This window comes from Choloepus didactylus, chromosome 3, assembly GCF_015220235.1.
Source record: "Choloepus didactylus isolate mChoDid1 chromosome 3, mChoDid1.pri, whole genome shotgun sequence".
Lineage (NCBI taxonomy): Eukaryota > Metazoa > Chordata > Mammalia > Pilosa > Megalonychidae > Choloepus > Choloepus didactylus.
The window spans coordinates 147,814,018-147,823,901 of NC_051309.1; positions in this window are offsets into that span (position 1 = coordinate 147,814,018).

The following is a 9,884-nucleotide window of genomic DNA, read 5'->3' on the forward strand; positions in this document are numbered from 1 at the left end:
AAAACCCTTTATGTTTTTGGTCCTAGGTCTTTATAGAATTCCTGGGTGCATTTGAACATAGGGAACTACTAACATATTGTATTGTTTCTTTTCAACCTCAAAAAAATAGTTAATATTTTCTCTGAAACCATCTTTCAAAACAATGTTTTACTAGAATATCTTCATTGTCTCAAAGGGTATAAAGCTTTCTCAGATAAAATATTCAATCATAAACACAGCATTCCCAACCATGTTCTACCTTAGAACACTCAAGTACAAGATACTTTGTTATAAGTCAAAGTTAATGGAATAGATATTTAACTCTACTTTTACAAGTAGAGTTAAAAAAATCTAATCATTTTCCAAATTAATATCCTGCTTATAATAGGTAAGGCACAAATTCATGATGTACATTAACATAAATAAATTTTAGGTTTTCAAAAAAAGCTAGAAATAAAAAAAGCCAAAAATATAGTAACCTCATTTGCTCTTTTCTGCAATGTAACTATCAAGTACTTCTTAATATTATATATAAAAATCCATATAATTTTCCATTTCATTAATCTGCTTTTGCTATAAAACTTCTAAACACTTTATACACTTGTTGAATATATTGAATTTGAAATATTTGTAAGGCAATAATTCTTTTCAGCTTTGTGGGCATTTATCTTTGAGAAATCAAATTTAAAAAATAATTATTTGTCAATCTTCTAACACTATTTTATTGCATGATGACTGACTTTCCTTCAAATTTCTACTTGTATTGGCCATTGTATAACAGATGGAAGTCATTTTTATCCATTGGAGAAGTGACATATTCAGTCTCATTTAATAAATTCTCCATTTAAAAAGCAAAGTGCTCATAATAATTTTGTATAGTATCTATTCAAACAGGTGTTTTACAATTTAACTTTAATTACAAGATACTGAGTGATTATAGTTTAGCACTCAATATTTTTTGTGTTTTTTCCCTTTTTTTGCTTTATTCTTGAAATAATACAATTATTTTTCTACATATGTAAGACATAAAGAATACTCTGTCTGAAATTAATGATAAATTTCTTAAGCAAAACATCTGATCAAATCATACATTCCCTGTTGGTCTGGCTTCCCATGCTGTTGAACATAAATATCTTTAAGGGCCCCAGAATGCTGCTGACCTGGATTTCTGCATGTGTGCTCTGGAAAAAGGGCTCCAACAGTAATTTTGAGTGTAATTTTTATCCCTGCTGGTAATCAAGAGGCTTCAATAAGAGACTAGAGCCACTACATCAATTTACAATAAATACATTGAACTCCTTGAGGATTAAATACAGCTTTATTTTCCAGTGGTTTATTTCGAAGAAGGCAGTACTGTTTTAATTGTATTAGAGAACGGAAATTTTACTTGAAATTAAATAAAAAGCAGAAATATGCTTTTAAAAAGAATCTCAAAATGTGCTTTGCTTGCTAATGTTCTATATAGTTAGTTCATTTTCAATTAAGAAAGAAAGCAAAGTTTCAATTGTTTTCCACTACCAAGGGATCCCTTCAATTGTGTTTAGATAAGCTGCGTGGGTTTTTCTATTTATTTATAGAGACTCATACTGATGCAGAGATGAGATTTTAAATAACATATCATTTTACTTGCTCACAATTCCACCTCTATTGTTGTTTTAAACATTTACCTTTTTGTTTAAAAGACTGAATTGAGGCGCCAAATTGTTACTGCCTCAATTATTATAGTATTCACTTTAGTTTTTAGCACATTGAATAACTCTAATAAACATTTTGTCAGAAATACACATTGTCTTCATTTGCTTCCCAGGGCATATATTAGTGGAAATGTTCAGTCCATTTAACAAAATATAAAATTCAAGCAGTCACTATAATAAAATTTGCTACCTAGGACACTTTCTGCTAGTTTTAAGCAGTAACTCTTGATGTAGTTCATCATGGAGAGTGTAACATTCATTCTTTAATTCAGGTTGTTTTTCTTGGGTTTTGGCTCCCTGCTAATCCTGTCTTAGAACTCTGCATACCTAAGCGGATGACTCATGGTTTTGAGTATTTGTCCCAAGTAGGGCAATGTATGTATCTTCTTATTTATCCAAATGGCTGTTTTATACATGGATTTATTCTTTGGTTTCTCTCAGACTGAAATGTGAACACAGATTCATAAATAAATGGATTCTATTATGCTACTGGTCATTGTTTCCATCATTTTAATGGGCCATAAAACACATTACCAAATAGAACTATTTGACAATAAAATTTTTTCGTCCAATTTTATGAAAACAATATAGCACTCTTTTCATATAATTACACAATACTATAATTTTGCTCACAAAATCAAACTGTTTACATCATTTCTTAAAGGAAGCATTTTAATAGTGTCTGTATGGAATATAGATAAAATCAAACTCCAAACTCTGATTAGGCCTTTTAAAGTTAACTTAAGCTTTGCGTCTTATTGATGTAAGCATGGACAAATTAAATTATGATTTTTTGCCCCCCTTTCTTTTTGGAAGATAAGCATTATATTTTTATGACGTCATTGTTAGTAGACACACTTATTCAAATTTTATCTGAAGCCTAGAAATGGAGGCCTAGTACTAAGGGTGGTGAATCTAAGCAATTTTTTTCTTAAGATAATTCAAAAGTCTTACCCCAAAGACAACTCTTGATACCTTAAAGAATTTAATACATAGTCTGGTCCATTATTCTGAAGTTCCAGATATAAATCTTGGGGTCACAAATTATGAATTATTAAGCTTAAATAAATTTTAAAAACTTATGATGCACACATCTCATCTTCAGTATGAGGTCCAACTATCTACTCTTTGGGGGATTATGATAGGGATTTAATCAACATTTTAGAAGTTCTACTGCAGTATTTATCATTCATAATTTGCTACATAAATGGTATTTTATAATTTTGTTTCATTTTCTAGAAGATCCAAAGTTCAAGCTCAAAGAATCAAGAATTGAAGAGTCAGAAAAGAAACAAAATGAAAGAGCAGTTTCCAAAATATAAAAGGCAGCATATTCCAGATCCAATTTATTTGTCTTTCTCTATTTTCTCAGCCTCATCTGTCCATGCAGGCTCAGCCTCCATGCTACTTCTTAGACAATGATGCCACCATGATGGTTTGCACTGTTCTTGTGATTTTAATGTCCTGGTTGCCACATCAGTAGCCTCATCATAAAACACCACCAGTTCTTTAACTTTTCCAGTGGTGAGGCAGCACTTCGTTCTGGCATCCGTTGGGCCTAGCATAGTGGGATACAAGTACCTACTATCTGAGGTCTAAGCTACCTGGAAAGAGAGACTCTAGCTTTTCCCAGAGTCTTTACAGAAGGACTTGTTAACATGATTCCAATGTGTCTGGGCCCTGATGTACAGTGGAACACACTTGAGTGACAGGAGACTCTGAAGAGCTGGGAGAAAGAAAATTCTTACCCTTCCTTTCTCTATCAACTTTTCTGAAATGCAGTGGTTTTGTATGGCCTTTATGGGGATGTCCTGTTTCACTGAGCCCACTGTTTAATCTGCCAAACTGTGAGTCCAATGATGAAGTATCTTGTGTTTGTTTCCCCCTTTCTCTGCCTGACTTTCCTTTTCCTTTTAATTTTTTTTCCCTCCAGATGTGTACTGCATCATCTTAAGGCATCATCATAGCTTAAGGTGATATTTTTTTTGTTTGTGTTGTTTTAGTTAACCTGGATTAAAAAAGAAAAAAAACAAAGATCCTGACTGAAATAAATTCAAAGTCTTACCAAGAGACTTACTGCTTTTACCTTATTCCAAGCTTTTTGCTCTTTGTGGGTAGCCCTGTGTCCACAAATAAGAATTAATTGATTCTTTCATTTGATACCCATCAATTTATTGATTGATTCTTCATATACTTCTTAAATTGCTGCTGTATAACAGGCAAACAGTAAACAGAAGCCTCTAGAAACATATGTAAATCATTCAAGGAATAATCAAATGGCAAAATTGCCTCATTTAACATGATATATCAAAAATCTTTAAATTCATTAAATGCATATTTTTCATTTTTATTTTAAAGCTTTGAGAAAATAGAAAAATGATATATACTTTAGCATAAATTTAATCATCAGAAGTGGTAATTTTTACACTGACAGATCAAAAGTAACAGGTAATATTAATGATCATCACTTAATGATATGGTCCATTTATCTAGGAAATTTAGTGATACAGCTTGCACAACCCTAGCATGTAAGAGTTATATGTTTATTTTTATCATGCAGATACAAAATTTAAAAAACCATGTTCAAAATGTGTATGAAATTCTAACTTTTAAACTCCAGAATACAGTTCACATAAAAATATGTATAATGATTAAGTCAAAAGATGGTTCAAAATAAATGTAAAACCATTTTTATGGGTAAATTTATTAGGTATTTTTATCTGAGATTGCAATAAAATCCCTCCTCTTGTTGGAGGTGCCAATCAAAAGAGCCACTTTTTTTTCTCTCAACTGTCCAATTACCAGTCAGCTAGACTAGGAATTCCTTTAATTTCATGGATTCTCTGACAAAAAAGCTGTGTTGTATTGGACCAGTGATCTCCAAAGCTAACTGTGCAAGTTAATCTACTGGATTTGAGAGTAAATATATTAGAATCATTTGTTATCCTTTCTTAAGTGTTTATCTTATGCTTATTTGATAATATATCATGTATTTGGTCATACATAGAATAATAAATATATTTTGTATATCATGAAACTCTGATCATTTTTGCAACTTTGTTTTGCTTTTCTTGTGTGCATAGCATTGCATAATTTTTTAAAAAAAGAAGTTTATATACTGTGATGGGTTTGGAGGTTTTATGGACCACAGAAAAGGTCATGTTCTTCAAGCTAATCCATTCATGTGGGTGTAGACCTATTGTGGGTGGGACCTTTTGATTAGGTTATTTCAGTTGAGGCATGCTCCAGGTGGGTCTTAATCCTCTTACTGGATCCCTTTATAAGAGAATGAACTAGAGACAAAGAACAGAAGCTAAGGGAGAAGGTCCCACTCAGAAGTATAGAAAGAAAACCATAGAAACAGATAGGAAGCCACTGAAGCCAGAAACTGGAAGCCACAAAACCCAGAAGAGCAAGAAGAGACCAATGCACACCATATGCCTTGCCATCTGACAGAGGAGCCCGGGATCACTGGTAGCCAGTCTCTAGAGAGAAAGCATCACCTATTGATGCCTTGATTTGGACATTTTCATGACCTCAGAACTGTAAGCTTGTAGGTTAACAAATCCCCATTGCAAAAGCCAACACATTTCTGGTATATTGCATTTCATTGGCTTTAGCAAACTAGAACAGACTTTTTGGCCAAGTTGACACATGAACTTAACCATCACATACACCTCTGGGTTAGGAAATCTTGGGGCAGATATTCTAAAAAGAATATTGCAGTAACAATTCTAACAACTTGGAAATCAGTGTTCCGAGTTACCATTGGATTGATGCCAACAACATAATTTTGATACAAATATGATTCTGACTTCTTAAATGAAACATGCTTGGCTGTGGTGGCATTTAGCAGTCTTTTTTCTTTTGTTATTGGTGGTGGTTGTTTGGTTTCTACAAAGGAAGAATTTTGCAGGAATATATAGCAGAAGAATAGAGTGGATTAAAAAGGCTAAACAGCATGAGTACAGGAAATAGCAAGCTTTGGGATTGTAGAATAGACCTCAGCCCAATATGTGCTTTTTCAATATTTGATGCCGAGAAAGGAAATAGAAAATGTTAATGACATATTTACCATTATCTTTCATCTGAAGTAGCAAGTTGACACCACTATTGATCCCAGAACTTCTCCTGAAGACCAGTTCCCCAAATATTATGTGTGCATATTCCTTGCACAGTCTCTATCATACATACCGTCCTTGGCATTTTGAATCTAATTGAAGGAAAAAAATGTTTTGTATTAGTCTACACAGAGGATATCAGTCACTGGCTATATCTTGATCTAAATTTAGGCCAACAGATACTTAGAACTGCTTTGGGATGATTTACTAAAGAACATTTTAGGGGAAATATCTTATGAAGCCCATATACTCAGTTTATGACTAATTAGTTGCATATTCTTTCTCTGTGAGCAGAGTGAATTAAAATATTTAAGCTACTTTGCATTTCCATCTCATCTACCAGGTGTTTAGGCATCATACAGGAGCTTGAGGACACTATTTGTGTGTATTATAAAGTTTAAGTATTATACAGATGTGGATAGACTTGACTTCTTCTTACAAATTCAACTACATTTCTATACTTTTTCTAAATGCAGTACTTGCATCAGGCATAAGGGATGTAAGGAATGGAACTCTGAATGAAGCAGTACTCTGTGTATTTGCAAATGTAAAACAGATGTGTAGTAAATATTGCAAGCTGTGAATCAGTGGGACACCTTAAAAATGCAAAGGAAGAAGAAATATAATTTGTCAATGATTTTTGCTAAGTATCTCATCTGTAATGGAGAAGTGTAACTTCTTTATAGGACTTAATGGCTAGTTTTTCACACATGCTTTTCCCATTACCCCTTAGCATAAACTAATCTGTAAACTATAAATACAAGCAAATGTTAGCAAATAGAAGATAGACACATTCATAGAAAATGAATTTCAATATATTTCAAAGAATATTTGAGACCAAAAATAAAACTAAGAAAATGGCTTTATAAATGAAAATCCATTGTTTTCACAATGTAGCACTAATCTCAAACCATTTAAGTGATATTATTTATATTTTAAGTAATGATTAAATACACCTAACTTTAGAATAGGAAATATATTAAACAAAAACCATCATATTTTAGGGAAAAATATTTCATGTTCCCAAAAGTATTTTCTTATTCTTTACTTCTCAAAACCTGAGAATGGCATCAGGCTTCAAAGAACAACTCAGGCTCAAAGACTTCTCTCTCATCACTTTCCCTCAGTCACTTAGACCCATTGAAACTACATCCAAACAATTTCTAAGGTTCCCAAGCTTTCCATTCACACTGGCTGAAATAGCTCCAATAAATTTCTTAGCTGATTATAATTCTTTCTTAATTATTTATGTAAATTTGTGTTTTTTCTATACTCAACCATGTAAAAGAGCATCACCTGTTTAATATTCTTGAGTTATAAGCTTATCAGTGTTTCTTTGTTCATAAGTCTTTACTTGCTATCCATTTGCATGTAAGTATGAACTTCACTGACATAATGTAGTCCATATTGTCTACCCATACCCCAAAGTTTCCAATATTATAACATAATCCTGTTCCTCTTCTTAATTTTCTAAGCATCCAGTTAGTATCTATAATATGAAATAGTTTTTATCATCATGCCTACATTCTGGGTAGGATGGCTAGATATTATCCTCTAAGTTAAGTCTTTTCTTACTGACTTGCTAAAATATTTTCGTGTTGTTATCTCCATGTAGATCAGTCTCTTTTCTTTATCCAATTTCTATATGGCCCTTCTATGAAGCAGAGATATTAACAAATGTTGTTCATGTTCCCAAAATATGTGTTATCATCTATATGTATAATAAAAAATGCCAGCTAGCAAATTTTAAAATAAACCCACACACAGATATAAAGTGAAATTGCAATGTGGCATTAAATTATATGTATTTTATAATTTTTTTAAATATGAATTCTCCATTAACTACTGAAATGTATTTTCCACATTCATTTCTACTTATTTTTTCCACTCTTCACTTTATTTTATTTGATTTTCTCCAAATCTTGTATTTTAATTTATAAGAATAAATTTGACTGTGGTTTTAAATTAGGTGCCATGTATTAATTTTTGACATGAAGATAAATATGGTATTTGATATTACAGATTCTAAATATATGCTTAGCAAACTAAGAAAAGGAACAGGAATTTTGTTGTTCTGATTCTTTGTTTCTGGTTTACTACCTACCTCAAAATTTAATTTCTTAAAACAACAGCAATTTATAACGTCATGATTTGTAATTCAGGAATATGGTCAGAGCTCCGCTGGATGTTTTCTGTTGTATTTATTGTCAATGAAGGTCACAAAATAGATGTTATCTGGCTGGTGATCTGACCTGAAAATTCTAAGGCAGCTTCTCTTACAAAAATGGTGGTTTGAGGTGGACAGTAGGGAATCACAGATAACTGCTAAGTGGTCATTGCCTAGACCTTACCTACCCCCACCACCTTCTCTGGGGAATTCACAGACACAAACTAAGCAGCCATCCTACAGCCTTCCACTATCCCCATCTCCTTTTCTACTGCATGCCATTCCACAATCTGGGGGAGAGGTTAAATGTAATGAAAAGGCATCTCCAGAACTTAAACTGGGAAATGGGGAACAAGCAGCCTCAGATGCTTATCAGAACATGAATTCTCGGTGACAGGACCCCCTCCCCTTGAGGTGGATAAAAACATACTCAGGCAGTATACATTGGTCTTTCTTCTCTGACACCAAATGAGACATGTGGAGATGCCATCTATCAACCCAACCCAGAGCAGTTTTTTTTTTTTTTAAAGTTTTAAAAATAACATTTATTTTTTTTTCAAACTTTTAATTGTGCAATATAGAAAACTGAAAAGCACAAGAAGCAAACACAAAAGTCATCCAGAATCACAAGCAGTTTACGGGCTGACATATCCTTCTAGGTGCTTTATGTGTATACATACAACTGAGCATACATTTTTATGTGTTTCATGCTTTTTCATGAATATTTACCAATTCAAAGTCCCAAAGCTGTGAGTACTGGGATATAACCAAGAATACATGACACCAACTCAATCAAGGGGGGAAAATGTATTCCTGCCTTTCTTTGGGACAACAATTTCATAAAAGACAAAAATGCAACAGGCCTCTATAGATATGGCAGAGTTAACAAATACTGCATTCCCTTAATGCTCAATTTAAAATTAGACATAAAGAATACAACAAGTATAATTCATCTAAGAGAATTCATGTTCAGATCTATATTGAAATAAGGTATGTTTCCACTGAATTATTTTTAGCAATGTCCTATGGTATAGCCAAGAGATGCCCAAGTACGATGGTTACATCAAAATGGAAATATGAACACAGTTGCATACATCTCCCCCCCCGCACGTTCTTCCGCCCCTCTGCAGCCAACCTAATAAACAAGTTCTGATACCAACTGCTCAGAGGTCGTTTAACAATTCCATGTCAAAGATGCTTCTTTTCTATCAACAAAAAGATATTTATAAATTCGTTAATTCACTACTCTACTTTTTATCATACATTGTCACCTCAAGAAATCTAAAAAGCTTAGATATTGTGAAATAATGAATCTTATCCGCAATAAACACAGGTATTTTACAAAAAAAAATTCACATAGAACTATAGTTATAATCTAAAACTGTCTTCTAGATCTAGAGATACTAGCAAAGAGCCCTGCCTCTTCTTCCTCTTCCACTATTTCAATGACTAAGTACAGAAATGCCAGAGCAGTTTTTGACCGCCCCAGGTGTTCCAGTTTGCTAATGCTGCCTTTTTGCAAAACACCAGAAATGGATTGGCTTTTATAAAGGGGGTTTATCTGGTTACACAGTTACAGTCTTAGGGCCATAAAGTGTCCAAGGTAACATATCAACAATTGGGTACCTTCACTAGAGGATGGCCAGTGGTGTCTGGAAAACCTCTATTAGCTGGGAAGGCATGTGGCTGGCATCTGCTCTGAATTCTGATTTCAAAATGGCTTTCTCCCAGGATGTTCCTCTCTAGGCTGCAGCTCCTCTTCAAAATGTCATTCTAGGTTGCTCTTGGGGCATCTGTTCTCTCTTAGCTTCTCTGGAGCAAGAGTCTGCTTTCAACAGCTGTCTTCAAACTGACTCTCATCTACAGCTACTCTCTCAGCTTCCATGCATTGTTCAAAGTGTCTCCCTTGGCTGTAGCTCTTAT